Genomic DNA, 14,872 nt, shown 5'->3' on the forward strand with positions numbered 1-14,872 from the left:
AATGAAAATAATTTCCTTTAATAAAATATATTAGTGTGACGAAGAAACCTACTTTCTGTAACATGATTAGATATTTTAATTCGGTTGACATCACACGAAAAGACAAACTGAACTTACTTTTATGTCTTAGCTCTTGTTTTCTGTTTCGAGGAAAACAAATGTTCATTTAGCTTCTGTGAGCATTACAAAAAACAACAACAAACGAATCTACACGTTATACTATTTTAAACTAACTGTACATTTGTCAGTGGTAACACTCAAACATGTATTAAATTAGGCTTAAAATGATTTCCAAACACGAATATGTAATATTTTCCTACTTCTGCGATTTTACTAGAGTTTGCTTTCAACTTGATGAAAAGTGTGTCATCTTTTACATTGCTGTGCTTCTTCAGAGTTTCGTGGGAAACAAATCTCGGAAAACCATAGCCTAAACTGTCTGGTTCTTTACTTGGCCGCTGAAAGTTTTTCAAGGAAGGGTCTGGCACGAAACTTTCGACAATGTGACGGGCGTTTTCTGGAGAGGCGGCAACTGATCATGAAGTGTAAAAGAAACAGTGTGTGAAAAGGGCCAAGGAAGGATTGAATCATACCCTCCTGGCAAAATCTTTATATACACAGACAACTGACTACCTTCTCTTGCTCCGTTGCCGTTCAGGAAAAGAGTTGCCATCAGTTTGTAACCATACTGGCTAATCTAAAACGGGGAACTACTTATCTCGTAGCTCTTTCTGGATTTGGCTTCTGATATCTTCTGGATATAATCACTAACCACCCATAGCAGAATACCAAATGTATTAAGTGTAAGGTCCTGAAACGCATTTCGAAGTGAAGTGATCTGGTGTTGTTGCTTCAAGGCAAAATCCCTCATCAGGTCGACGTGAAGGTTGGTACTTGACTCCATGTGTAGCTCCAGAGCAAAACGTGAACCCTAACGTTAGAGAAAAAAAACACGTCACTTTATTTTTTTTTGTTAATACTAATTCAACATAAACAGTTTATATTAGTTTATCAATGAAAGTGGGGTTATTTCTGATGTTGTTTAGAACATGTATTCTGCACATTTAAACTTCATAAAATTTATTTTGGTTTTAATAAGGAATTTTTCATAAATCAGCTACGCAGATTTTGGAAATAATATTTTTCTTTTATATCACACAAGGATTTTTTACAAATCGGAAAGGAAAATAAAACACTTACTTAGATAAAAGTTTCTACAAAATAGAACAAAATATGTTTAGTCATTTGTACAACCTGAAGATGTGGTAGCAACGAATAAATAATATTGAAAAGAAAAAAAGTGCATGCACAAAAACTATTCACAAATCACACGTCGTGGGTCCTTTTAATAGTTTATATACTACTGGTGTGTTTCTCGTGGGTTTATTTGTTTTTTAATTTAGCTCAAAGCTACACGAGATCTGTCTGCGTTAGCTGTCCCTCAGATAGCAGTGTAAGAAAAGAAAAAAACCCTCACCGCCAACTGCGGTACAATTCTATCAACCAACAAATAATGGGATTAACCGTGCCTTATATCACCCTCACGGCTAAAAGGCCAAGCATGTTTGGTGTGATGAGGATTAAACTCGTGACCCTCAGATTAGGAGTATCACACTAACTACCTGGACATGCCGGTACGTTTCTTGAGGGTTCTAGAACATTCTAGCAAAACAATAATAATAATAACATCTTACAAGTTTAATTATTTGTGATAGTATATTAAACGCCAAAATTTATGTTCATAATCTGTAATATAAGTTCAATACAGCAGATTTAAAAAAGATCCGATGATACAAAAAATATTGTAACTTTTTAGTTACAATAGTCTTACACTGCTGCTAAATTAGGGACAGATAGCCCTCGAGTAGTTTTGTGCGAAATTCCAAAACAAATAAACAACTTGGAAATAGATTAAGCCTATTTATTTTAGATTACACTAGTATTTCCATTTGCAATACTGTTTATTTATTAATTTGTTATTTTTTACTTACATAAACATTAGTTTTTGCTGTATTATGTGTTCTGTTACCACCAGGCTCCAGAGGCATCACTAAGTGCGTAAAAGATTCGTAGCTCCGTTAAATGAGTTTTCATCAGTTACAAGACGTTGTTATGAAGAATTATTTAAAACTTAGTGTTGTCACATTTCGGTCTTATAGAACTTCTTGGGTTATAAGTTTTATGCATACTTTATAGTCTATCCTGACTGAATCACATACATTCAAAAGCAAACTTTAAATTTTAGTCCTAACTATATTAGGTTTGGCTTGAATACATCAGACTAAAGAATGTCAGAATTAAAATGACAATGAGTTTGCAACGCATATTTCTAAAAGTGAAAACATAGTAAACATTACGGATCGCTAGTGTTCCTTCAAATGAGCTTCTATGTATTCTTCGAGGATTTTCAAATATTTGCAGTCGACATAATAGGGGTAACTTTTAAATAACTTAAAACACTTTACTCTACATCATCAATTCAAGAGACATAACAAATTTTCATGCTGTCCTAAGTACAACTACAAATGTTATTGAAATGTATTTTCTAATTGACGTTTGAACAAAAACGTTATCTAGAAATATTAGGCAGAACTAATAGTTAGAGGTAAAAAGAAAATAACAAAAATACTAATATTCTTATATTATCAGGTACTCTATATTATGGGATGCGTATTGCACAAGTCCCGTCTATTCTATAAGTTTATGGAAGATACTTGAGCGCAAGAAATACTAAAATTGAAGATTTTTCTAATAATTCCAGCTCCTCAAAATCATCAAGACCTATCGGCCAATTTTAACAAAACTTGTCATGTTGCGTCCGATGAATAGAAGGTGAAAAGAAAGAAGGCAGCACACACTATGTTTGTGTCAACATATGAACAATGTTGTTGATTTAGTCCCTGATAAAAAGTCTAATGTATTCAGAGAGGTATTTAGGCCTTTTGTGTTTGTTTCTTCTGTGTTTTTTTTTTTTTACAAATGGGAGTGCTAATTCTATACCCATACGTGTTCTACGTGATACTGTGACGACTCAATAATTGTTGTTATATTCAAGTTCTGCCATTGGTAAATTAGTTATTCGCCAGGGTATTGAGGATGATTTTATTAACATTCCTCTCGTAACATTTATTTAACATCACACCTATTGAAAAACCAATTGTCGTTGGAGTAAGATCTACCCTGCCAATTCAGGGTTTATCAATGTTGAAGGGTAACAATTGACTGGGGGAAAGTCGTTTTAAAGAACTGGATGTGGTTATGAAGCTGATCACTGTTTCATTTGAGGATAATGTTGTTGGAAAGAATCCAGAAGTGTTTCCCTCGTGAGCTGTGACTCAAACTTAGGCAAAGAAATCAAGTCAAAATGATATGTTAGACATGTGTTCAGAAGAAGACATGATAGATTTATCTCAGACATTTGTGGGATCCGACGGGGATCTTATGAATAAGTAACTGTTCCTACTGATAATTCTTCGGTGAGTGAAAATGATAAACGTGAGGAATATGGTTCATCTGGTGAAGTTCTGTTTGCTAGATGTGTAAACTGTTTGTTTTTGAGTTCCATGTAAAAATACACGAGACCTATCTTCGCTAGCCGTCTCTAATTTATCATGGTAACACTAAAGGGAAGGCAACTAGCCATCACCACTCACCGGCAACTTTTTCTTACTCGGTTACCAACAAATAGTGGGATTGATTGTAAATTATAACGCCCCAATGGCTGAAAGGGCGAGCATGTTTGGTGCAACGGGGATTCAAACCCTCGACCTTCAGATTACGAGTCGAGTGCCTTAACCAACTGTCCATGACAAGTCGATGTAAACTAATCATCCAGCAGGAAGAGGATCCAAATATTTTATTACTATTTAAATATTCAGTCCTAAAAAATGAACTGGATAAAGTTAGAAAGATTATTTTTCCAAAATGGTGCACTTATGAGGATATGAAGACCATCTGACGTGCCAGATTTAGAGGACTAGGCTATAATTTACTAAATAGTTGTTTGAAAAGCAAATCAAAGTTGTCTATGAACTTTCCATGAGAGGTCATACAGGTATTAACAACATGTGTGACAAAATTATAGACATTTCTTTTGGCCAAAAATCAGGCAAGATGTTTCTCACCTTTGTGAAACTGTCATATATATCAGTTGCAAGGAAAACCCGACAAGAAAATTTCTATTACTCCTTTGAAGTCTATATCAGCTTTTAAAGAACACCTCAGTCATACAACTATTGAATGTGTTAAGCCAGAAAAATAACATTTGTGTTTAATCACTTTCAAGTGCTATGGAATTTTATTATCATTAGATTATTTGTATTAATTGTGTTATATATTGTCATGATTTTTGAAATTGTATAATTCTTTGAAAATGTATTGTATTTAATGTATTCTTATCAATATGTATATTTATGTAACATCTTACTAACACCAATTTTTAATTCTCTAAGATTTACTGTTGTAAATTTGTTTCAGTATAGTTGTTTAAATCATGGGTGGTATATTGCTCAACGCGTATTGCGCAAGTTCTGTCTCTTGTTTAAATATTTAGAAGATTCTGGAGAGCAACAATCAATAATATGTGGTTTACGAAACCGTTAGCCTGTTTTCGAACATTGTTGAACCTTTTAGAAACTCTCATGATTTGTGTAAAAGCAGCTAGCCGATTGACAGTAATAAAAAATTATAATTGGTCAGCTACAGTCAGTGTACCATAGGCCTCTGAAGCTATAATTGTGACTAATGACTATTAATCGGAAAACTATAAAATTTTGACCAAGAATGTTTACAGATTTCGAACAAACCGTTTAACTTCAATGAATTAACTTCGGACGTTAGTATTTCTACAAGTGCATTGAACATTTCTTTGGGATAAAAGTCAGCGGTGACGCCAATCAAGCTAGCTTTCTTAAGGGAGGTGTCACAGTATCAACTCAGAATTAATTTGCTTGTCGTGAAACGAGATCGTCAATAAAATATTCAGTTCTATACCAGTTATGAGACTCAGCATTGTTTGTAAGTTTGTACAACTCTTGTAAATAAACCATCATTTATAAAAACTGTTACTAATAACCCTTACAATAAACTGTATTGTGTTTTTGTTTATATATTAAAACATGTTTGTGTTGAAAAAGAAAACTGTATGTATAAATATTGTTGGCAAATATCATAAGTTTAATACATATTAACATTTATTAACTTCTGAATTAAAATTAAATTTCCGGTTATTTGAAATCGTAATACGTAATGTACGTAACATAATAAATCTGAGACTTGTCCTATCATAAATGGTTATACACAACAATGGAACCTTAAACACCATAAGTTTAGTTATCTGGTAAAAAAATATCATTTAGCGTTTTGCTAATTCTGATCTCTATTTTTAACAATATTGTGTACTTAAAAATTCAGAGCGTGTAACATTTCTAAGCCAACTGAAATAATTAGTGGATATAAAACAAACTATCTAGTTATATCAAAAATTAAAAGAAATAAAAGAAAGTAAGTTTGTTTAAAAAAGATACATATCTACACAATTAGCTATATACCCAGTGTCTACCACTGTTATCGAAATTAGATTTTTAGCGTTAGAGGTTTACAAAACTAGATTACCTCAGAAAAAGATCTGCCTCCTTAACCCATGTTTCGTGCGACGGGGAATCGAACCCGCAACCATCGGATTACGAGTCGAACGCCTTAACCCACCTGGTCATGCCGGGCCTGACTTATACTGGAACTGTGTGGTACAATCGATCTTTTGAATCATAAAGTTGATTTATGAAGACATCTTTGTAAGTTAAACATGTTAAAGTTGTTGTAATCAAAAATGGCTTAAGGCTTAACAACGATATTTCGCATGAAATGTAAAAAAAAAAATGATTTTATAAGATGGGTTGTTTTAGCATAAACACTTTCTGAACTGACTAACTAAACATTTCTTGTATATTGTCAACAGAACAACTTACTCTTGGTTTTTTATCTGCAGTACAAATGAAGGTATAATATTTAACTTCGTTAATTAATCCTCCGTTTCTACACTCTTGATATTGTTACCGTGGTGAAAAACAGTCGAATATCATGTAGCTACTTCAGTCAAAATTTACAAAGTGCTTGAAAACAGTATAAGTTCAATTTAATAAGTTCAAATAAGAACTTGCCGTAGAATGTGCTACACAGGAATACTGTTTCTGACTTTATTTCATTATTTCTTTGCACTTGGGATACTATCTACTCATTTTGTTTTTGACGTTTGTACTTGTGCCACAATAATATGTATATGGATTAAAAAAAAAGGATTTATTGTAACTGGTAAGAGATTTTAGAGCTCCTGCGTTGCTAATACGACTACATCATATCTTTGTCTCACTAAGCGATGTTGAAACGCCAAGACTTACGTAGCATTGAAGTCCTTTATTTCTGGATGAGATGTTTTGAGAAACTAATGTAACTACTTCAACCCTGTTCGTGGAAAATGCAAAAGCGGAATTGGCAAAGATGCAGCCAATCACAACAGTTTGAACTCAGAACGTTACGTGCACTTAGTAAGTGCTCTACGAGCTAGGTCCGACTATGTAACACAAATTTTGTTCTTGGATAATATGTGTTATTTCTTAATTGCTTATGTTGCAAATGTGCAGAAAATGGCCATTATTCCCCTTCAAACTTTGCTTTTGTGACCTGGATAATAAAATTTAGAAATTAACATATTTTCTATGTAAAAACGGGCAAATTTGCACATTTTCATTTACATAAGATCTGAATAAAGCAACATAGGAATCAAGATTTACATGTATTTATACTGAAGTATTACAAAAAGGACCAAAAATATTTAGAAGTAAGTAGAGTTTTGAGATTTACGACTGTAACGTAAATCACTTTCACGTATCAGCTCCCAAATATAGTCTCTTATCATATATTCGTTATAAGCTCCTTGGTAGCGGCGTTCAAAGTCCAGTATGTCTTGATGAAAGCGCTCGTCTTCCTCTTTTAGGTGCACCGAATGAGCCAGGGGAAGAGATGGATAGTTATTCCAATTATGGAGAAGCACAGTTTTCAAGCTTGTGGATGACCTATCGATGCAGGTGCGCCATTTGTTAGGGTTACAGGCAATTCCAATTGCCTCGCACAAATTGTATACATTGTAACAGAAGCAGAGCCCATCTTCACGAGTGAAGAAGCTTGAAAAATGTTGGTGACTTGCGATTTGCACACTTTCATCTAAAATAGCCACTCCTTAAGCCTAGGTGTCAAGAGCTTGGCATTCGACTTTGTTACATCAAAATCTGTGATCAAATCATTGGGTCTCTTTGGTTGGGATAGCATGTGATTTTCTCACCAGCTGCACCTTTGAAATTGTAATCAGGATCTTCAACGTCTACCTACTCTTCTAATTTGCTGTTTTTTTCCAAGGATGCTGATTTCTCTCTGGCGGAGTGGGTACTGGGTGCTCAGGGCAGTGTAACAGTAGGGCGATGGATGATGGAAGGTCCGGAAGTATGATAGCAGATGCATTCTTGCCAAATCGACGTCTGGAAGGGTTCACCACGCTGAAGTAGCAATTGCTTGAATAGTCAGTGGGTTCACGTCAAAATCTTGGAATAGCGATCTTCATTGCTCTCTTCTTCCCCTCTGTATCATCATGCAGAAGAGCAAAATACGATTGTTATTATGAAGAATAAATTTATTTCATCCACAATTAATGTGTAACAAAATAAGTTATATGAGATATTTTTTCTATACCATTGCAAATTTTTAAACATAAATTAAAATATATTTAAATTTTAGAATGTCTAAAATTTGTGTAATATAAAATCTTACCATTTAAGCAAGCAAAAATTGTCCGTTTTACCTTCTAGAGGTTTTCAGCAGTGCTCCAAGGTAAAATGAGGTGTCCAGGATTTGTCTTGATACCCGACATGCATGTAAAAATATGCCTTGGAGGTTTCACACATTTTAGAAGATTCTGCCACAGAGAACGTTTTCGCTTTTGTCTTCATAAATTGGCCACATGCATAAAAGAATGAGTCTGGAGAATGCTTGCAGCTTCTTAATGTCATCTCTCATAAATCAGATAGGTCTATGTGTTCACTTAGGGAGCTATAACTAAACTGAAGTGGTGGGCCCCTGTCTATATATATTACTATTGAAAGTTCTAGAAAATTCGAAAAGGTTCTTGAAATTTCTCGTAAGTTCTACAAGATCCTAGAAAGCTCTTGAAAATTTTTGTAAGTTCTACAAATTCTCTAACGGCTACTCAGCACTGAATCTACCTTAAATGTTCTGGAAAATGGGTAAATTTGAAACTTTTATTACCCACGTCACAAAGGTAAAGTTTGAAAAGTAAAATAGAGAAGAATAGGTATTTTCCATATACTTGAGGCATAAGCAATTGGGAAATAACACTTTCAGCCCAGGAACATAAAAAAGTAAAAATTTTGTTGCATATATAATTATAATTCTCCTTTCACCAATTGCGAGCGATATTAAGATTCGAAGCTTGAAGAACAAAATAAAACTGAACATTGATTAATTGGTGAAAGTCACCTGTTTATGATGTTTTGACATCTATTAACCAATCATTTAAAACATTTTTACACGTTTCTTGATAAATAATTGAAAATATATCAACACGCATTTTAACCAATCAGTTGGAATGTTTTCGCGAAGCTTTTGACCAATTATTGGAAATGTTTTAACACACCCTTTAACTATTTTATTAAAATATTTTTGTTTGCCTCCTGGCCAGTCATTTGAAAAGCTGTTGTTAACCTATTATTCATTTGGAACATTTTTTGCAAACTTCTTAAATTTTTTAACATAACATCTTGAAAATGTTTTGATGTGAAGTTCCTAGGTTTTCTCAATGATTTCTTTTTTACCTCATATTTAAAGTAAAAAAAATAAAATCGCTAAGCCTAGAAGTGAATTCTTTTTCTCACCAGGCCTTATCTGTAATATTTTAAGTTTGTCCATCCACTTACAACCCTTCATATGACGTATACAGTAAACAAGCGAACCCATCACCGTATCCTCTGTGTTTGGATCTGGGTACACCTGGAATGTAAATTAATATAATATTTTAACTCTAATTCACTGTTAGCTGCAGAAAAAACAACAACCAAAAAACATACTCACATCTGAAGAAAAAGACCGCGTAGTAGTCTTGTGTTTTATTGTGACCTATAGTGACCTATTTGAATTAAAGTTTCTAAACGAGTCTCGCATCCCGAAATAATGAACTAAAAAGATATGATACAGTGTTTAAAGTAATAAATCATAAGATTACATGGGTTTAAAATTAAAGTTTGATCTTATGTAGGAAATATATAAAACTGTCATTAATTTAAAATCTAGTTACAGAGATACGACTGAACAAAGAGGAAAAAGTTTTTTAAAAAGGTACAACTATATAAACAAAGCTGACAAATGACGTGATATTAAAGTAGTTATACTAATATAGAAGAATGAGTTAAGAATAATCTGTATGGTCAGCTGCAGCCAGAAGGAAAGTTTGTTATAACATTACTCATCATTACCGAAAGTTTGCTACTGTCTTTCCAGAACACATAAATCACTGATCTCCAAAACTGAAGGTACATTGAACATACAAGATTAAAATAGAACACAATCAAGTGGCTCGTGTAGCCAATTCAAATTGCATTTCATGGTTCACACGCTGATTATACAACGTATGGTATAAGTTTGGAAATAGGAGGCGTAAAAACCATCTGAAATAGCTGGTAAGTACAAACAACGGGAGATAAAAGATGAATAGTGTTAAAAAATAACAACAGATCTGTATATAAATACACAAAGCAGTTAAAAAAGTTATCTAATTGAATCATGTTCATCAGTTAATAACATTCCAGAAAAAAAATTAAAAAGAAAGAAAGAATAATGATTATTTATAATAATGAATATTATCAGATAGGAACAAAACCTGAGAGCTGAGTGATGACGTAAACAGAAACCATCGATCAATTAATAGTTTTATCCGAATTTGCAGTCAGATGAACACTTTGCCGGATCTCTAAGTCACGTGATAGATAAAATATAAATGAAATTGAAATAGAAATTAAATTATCTTTCACATTAGGCCAGTCATAAAGTTTGTTTTGTGTCATCTGTCTTTTACATTCATATTATATTTCAGGTAAAGAGAGAAAGTTTTCCTCTAAGATACTTTAGCTGTCGCCACAGGAAACCTTAACAAGTATACAAAAATAATTTTGTTACTAAATGATAGAAATTAGCTTCAACACTGTGTATAACAAGAAAACTGTTTCGTTGAGGGTTAATCGCATTTTACAAAAGGACATTTTACATCTCATGCTGGCCTGGCATGGCCAAGCGCGTAAGGCGTGCGACTCGTAATCTGAGGGTCGCGGGTTCGCGCCCGCGTCGCGCTAAACACGCTCGCCCTCTCAGCCGTGGGGGCGTTATAATGTTACGGTCAATCCCACTATTCGTTGGTAAAAGAGTAGCCCAAGAGTTGGCAGTGGGTGGTGATGACTAGCTGCCTTCCCTCTAGTCTTACACTGCTAAATTAGGGACGGCTAGCACAGATAGCCCTCGAGTAGCTTTGTGCGAAATTTCAAAACAAACAAACACTCATGCTGCTCCTGAAACTTTTATTCCATCGTCGATTTAGTCTGATTACTATGGTCATGCGAAGCTACTTTTAAACCACACAACTTGAAGAAACGATCCATGGACGTCAACCCACAAAGCCACGACTTAGCCGGTTAAATGCACAATATGTCATTGTATTTTCGCGGGGAGGTATCACAGGTACTTGTGATCCTAGTTTCTCTGCCATCCTTCTCGTGAAAATAATGACTGATACAGAGATATAACTGAAACTATTGTACGTTTATAAGCTTCTAATCCTGGCTTATTCACTTGTTAAATGTACCATGAGATGTGCCCACCTTTATCGCAATGATTTGTTTTAGGTCAAAAGCTTCTCTTTTGTATCCACAGCCTACACTTTACAGGTGAGGATGTTTGGATCAGATTGTAGTTTTAAAGCCCTGTATGCCATTGTTCTAAACGCTCTGTTGTAAGAAATCCTCTACTCTCATAGAAAACACTGAAGGTTATCTTTTTCGAAATGTTGTGTATTTGGCTCTACATGGTTTAACATTCTCTTGATGCAAACCTTCTTCCTGGTAGAGACGTGTCATATAAACCCTCAATGGTAAAGTGACCTATTAAAACATTGAACTATCGTATGGACCGAAATATGTCATGAACCAAATATCTAGGCTTTTAAAAGGTCCCTTGTTTTAGCTCTCATCTGTAGCTGCGTGCTACTAATTGAACTTATATCACTAGTAATTATAAGGCGAAGTTAGTCCTCAAGTATCAAAACACCTCCGCATAAATAGCCAATTAACGTAGAAACGGTAGTAAATTGTAGTCTCAAACTGTTTGATTTAACTCCTGGAGAATTATTTCAGTGAACGTATTTTCTTATGGCAAAGCCACAACAGGCTATCTGCTGCGTCCACCGAAGAAAATTGAACCCCTGATTTTAGCCTATGATTGACAACTAACTACACTCACTTTGTATTAAAACTAGTTACATTCAATGACATAGCATTGTAAATAGGATAGACTGGTCGGTGTGTATCTGTTTGATTTGTTTTAGCGCAAAGCTGCAAAATACTCTGCCTTTACTGTATCCGTGGCATGTGTGGAACCTCGAATAATAGCGTCATAAGCTTTTAAGCTTTAGTTAAACCCCAAAAGGCAAACTGATATATAAATCTACTACAAATATAATTAACAAAGGCATGGAAAATAAAAATACCGATATATGTGACAAGTAGAAAGAAAGAGAAAAACAAATAAAAATATTTTATCACAGAAATAAGATTTGATTGACAGGACATTCTTTTCTTCAGGTATAACAGCCTACGACAATTGTTACGATGCTAGTACTTTAAATTTTGCACAACGCTTACAGTTACTTACAATCACATAAACAGAAACAAGCAAATAGCTTTTTTGAGTAACGCTATTAGTTAGTTTAAAGTTGACACAACTTTTAAAGTCAGTTATAATCATATAAAGAGAAGCAAGCCATTAGCTTTTCCAAGTCATTATATAAGGCCCAGGGATAAGACTTCTAATTTTTATGAACTCTTTACGTTTCGCTCTTTCTGCATCGTATATTGAAAATATTTAATAACATTCAGTCGATCCAATCGATGCCGTTATCAAAGAGCCATTATTTCCCTTATCTCAACCCATTTTCATGATGCACTGTTTTCTCTCGAGATTTCAGAGTTATACAGTTCTTCAGAAAGTAGAAAAAATGTTTCCATGAATGTAGTGGATGAGACACTTACGGTTTAAACAACAGCAGTAAGACGGGCTGCCATTGGTTGAGCTGTGAACCTCCTGTTGCTGCAAGTTTCATAATTTAGAGATTGCTAATGATGATACTGAACTGTAGAACCTCTCTTCCCAAACGCAAGCTAGCTCATAATATACGAATCGCTACTTCGTTTGCTCATAAATGCTATTTTTGTCTTCCGCTAGGTGACACTTTCCATTACCACTATAATCAGCTGTACATTTGACACAACTCTACCGCAGTGCTCAGGTAATTTGTAAGTGAGCTGTGCTTAAGGTTCTAACAGACTGTATTATAAGTAGTCAATGGTTTCTAACTGCTGATGTTTTGACAGGCTTAACCGATTTTATTTTCTTAATTGTATTTTCCAGTTACCAGTAAAACAAAACTGAAAATAAAACAGGTGTCTCTTTGGTTAGTATTTGCTAGAGTGCTTGTGAATTTGCTAATATAAGTTGCTGTCTTTGTGTGTTTTTCTTACAGCCACGCGATAAGGGGTTATCTGCTGTTTTTTTCGAGGGGAATCCAAACTCTAATTTTAGTTTTTGTAAATCCGGAAATTGACATCTGTCGTATTATATTAGTATAGTGTCTTATTTATTCAGTCCTTTAATTCATTGTTTGAACCAATTTTAAATACAAAATTGCGTTTCTGCATGTTTTCCTTATGTGACCTTTTTTACCACAAGCTCTTATATTTATCACTTCTACCCCTCTTCTCCCAAGTATTACACTTACAACTATAAAGGTAAAAACAATTAATTTTTAATTCATAATTAAAATATTTTAGTTGTATTGTATGTGCAAGCCAAAGTAGAATAATTTCACATACTACAGTCCTGTTTATTACGTTAGAATGTAGAAGTGGTTTCCAACCTGGGGTCCCCGAACCCCTGGGTGTTCGCGAGGGTAATATTGGAAGGTCGTAGGATGTTGTCTTTAATTATATAATGCATGGACAGACACAGAATAATAACACATAAGAAGCTTAGACTGGTTAATTATTAACTTATATAAAACAATTTGTTAGGAAGAGGGAATCTTTCAATAACGTCATTAGGTGGTTAGGGCGTTCGACGCTGTGGTTTCGTTCAATTCTTTATATTAGGTGGATGGCACGGTATAATATCTCGACAATCTTCATGTTAAAAGTTCAGTATTAGAAATGTAAGCAGAAAACATAGATATCTTCAACTTCTTGTTTATAGCATACCGGTGTTTAAATCATTTCAACATTACAAATATTGTTTTCAAGACGGATAACGTTTTTGCTTTAAATAAAACTTCGTCCCTAAATCTTGGAAAAAGAATGTTAACAGCGTTATCTGTTGTTGGAGTACTTATTTGTTAACAAATATGATTTATCACTGAAATAATTTCTTTTTCTAATTCTTTATTTACCACAGTGGTTGTTCTCCCAATAGTCAATAGTTATTGGAACACAATTATTCTATTAGGGTATTTTTCCGTGAAATAAAGGCTACTTTAATAGTTATCCTAATCTGAGGAGATGTTCGCGTGTATTATTGTTATTATTTTTTACTTATTTCTTGTTTTTCGCATTGCCATATTATGTAGATTCATATCAAACCACCATCAATGGATTATTTGAATATATTCTGATGTCTTCCCCTGTTAGAGAACAGTATGAGCTAATGGTTAACCTGCTAAACTGTAATTCTATTGATCTAAGATTCGAACTATGATGAGCAGCTGAAAATAAATACTCTTCTCTTTCAACAGTGGAAGAGTTAGACTGTGAAACCTGTGTCCAGTGGTTTACAGGGGCTTAAAAAGAAATAGCGTAATTTAACGTTGCGAGTTCACATAACCAAGAAAAAAAGTGAGCATTCACTACATAATTACTCTCGAAAAGAAAAATTGTCTGGTTTGTATTTAAATTTAGCGCAGAACCACATGAGGATTCTCTGTGCGGACGGTCCTTAATTTTGGAATGATGGACGAGAGAGAAGGCAGCTAGTCAAAGCGATCCACCACCAAAAGAAAGTGGAATGTATTGAAACTTTATTACACCCCCACGGCTAAAATAGAAAGGAAATTAAGTGATATGTGGATTTGAACCCGCAAATTACAAGTGACACACCCTAACCACCAGGAATGAAATAGACACAAACATAAAGCAAAGTGAACAGATTCACAAAACACTCTGGACTCAGACATATTACTAATGGTAATAAAAGTAAAATCAAATTCCCAAGTTCAGTGCTTTTGTTGGCGACATTGTCAGTACTTCTACTGTCGTCCAACTTGCTTTTAAAATCAATTTTTATGTTAATCACCATCAAATGTTATTAGCGTTAGTGAACTTCTGACACTTGTTTTGTTGTTTTAAGCTTCCAGAAGCTTTGTTCAAAATTTTCATAGGAAACGGAATAATTAACCACTAAATTATATGCCATAAAAGTGAGTTCTAAAGCATTTTTAGAACTCACTTTTATGTAAGCAGAAAACCTAATTCTGATGTAACCATGACCATAACCATAGGAT

General features: G+C 34.1%; 1 pseudogene; it reads right to left on the bottom strand.

Annotated features, from left to right (window-relative positions):
* Nucleotides 1-257: 257 nt before the first annotated feature.
* Nucleotides 258-2,048, bottom strand: LOC143236206 (TNF receptor-associated factor 4 pseudogene; annotated as a pseudogene).
* Nucleotides 2,049-14,872: the final 12,824 nt, after the last annotated feature.

The sequence above is a fragment of the Tachypleus tridentatus genome, chromosome 13 (genome assembly GCF_004210375.1).
Source record: "Tachypleus tridentatus isolate NWPU-2018 chromosome 13, ASM421037v1, whole genome shotgun sequence".
Classification (NCBI taxonomy): Eukaryota; Metazoa; Arthropoda; class Merostomata; order Xiphosura; family Limulidae; genus Tachypleus; species Tachypleus tridentatus.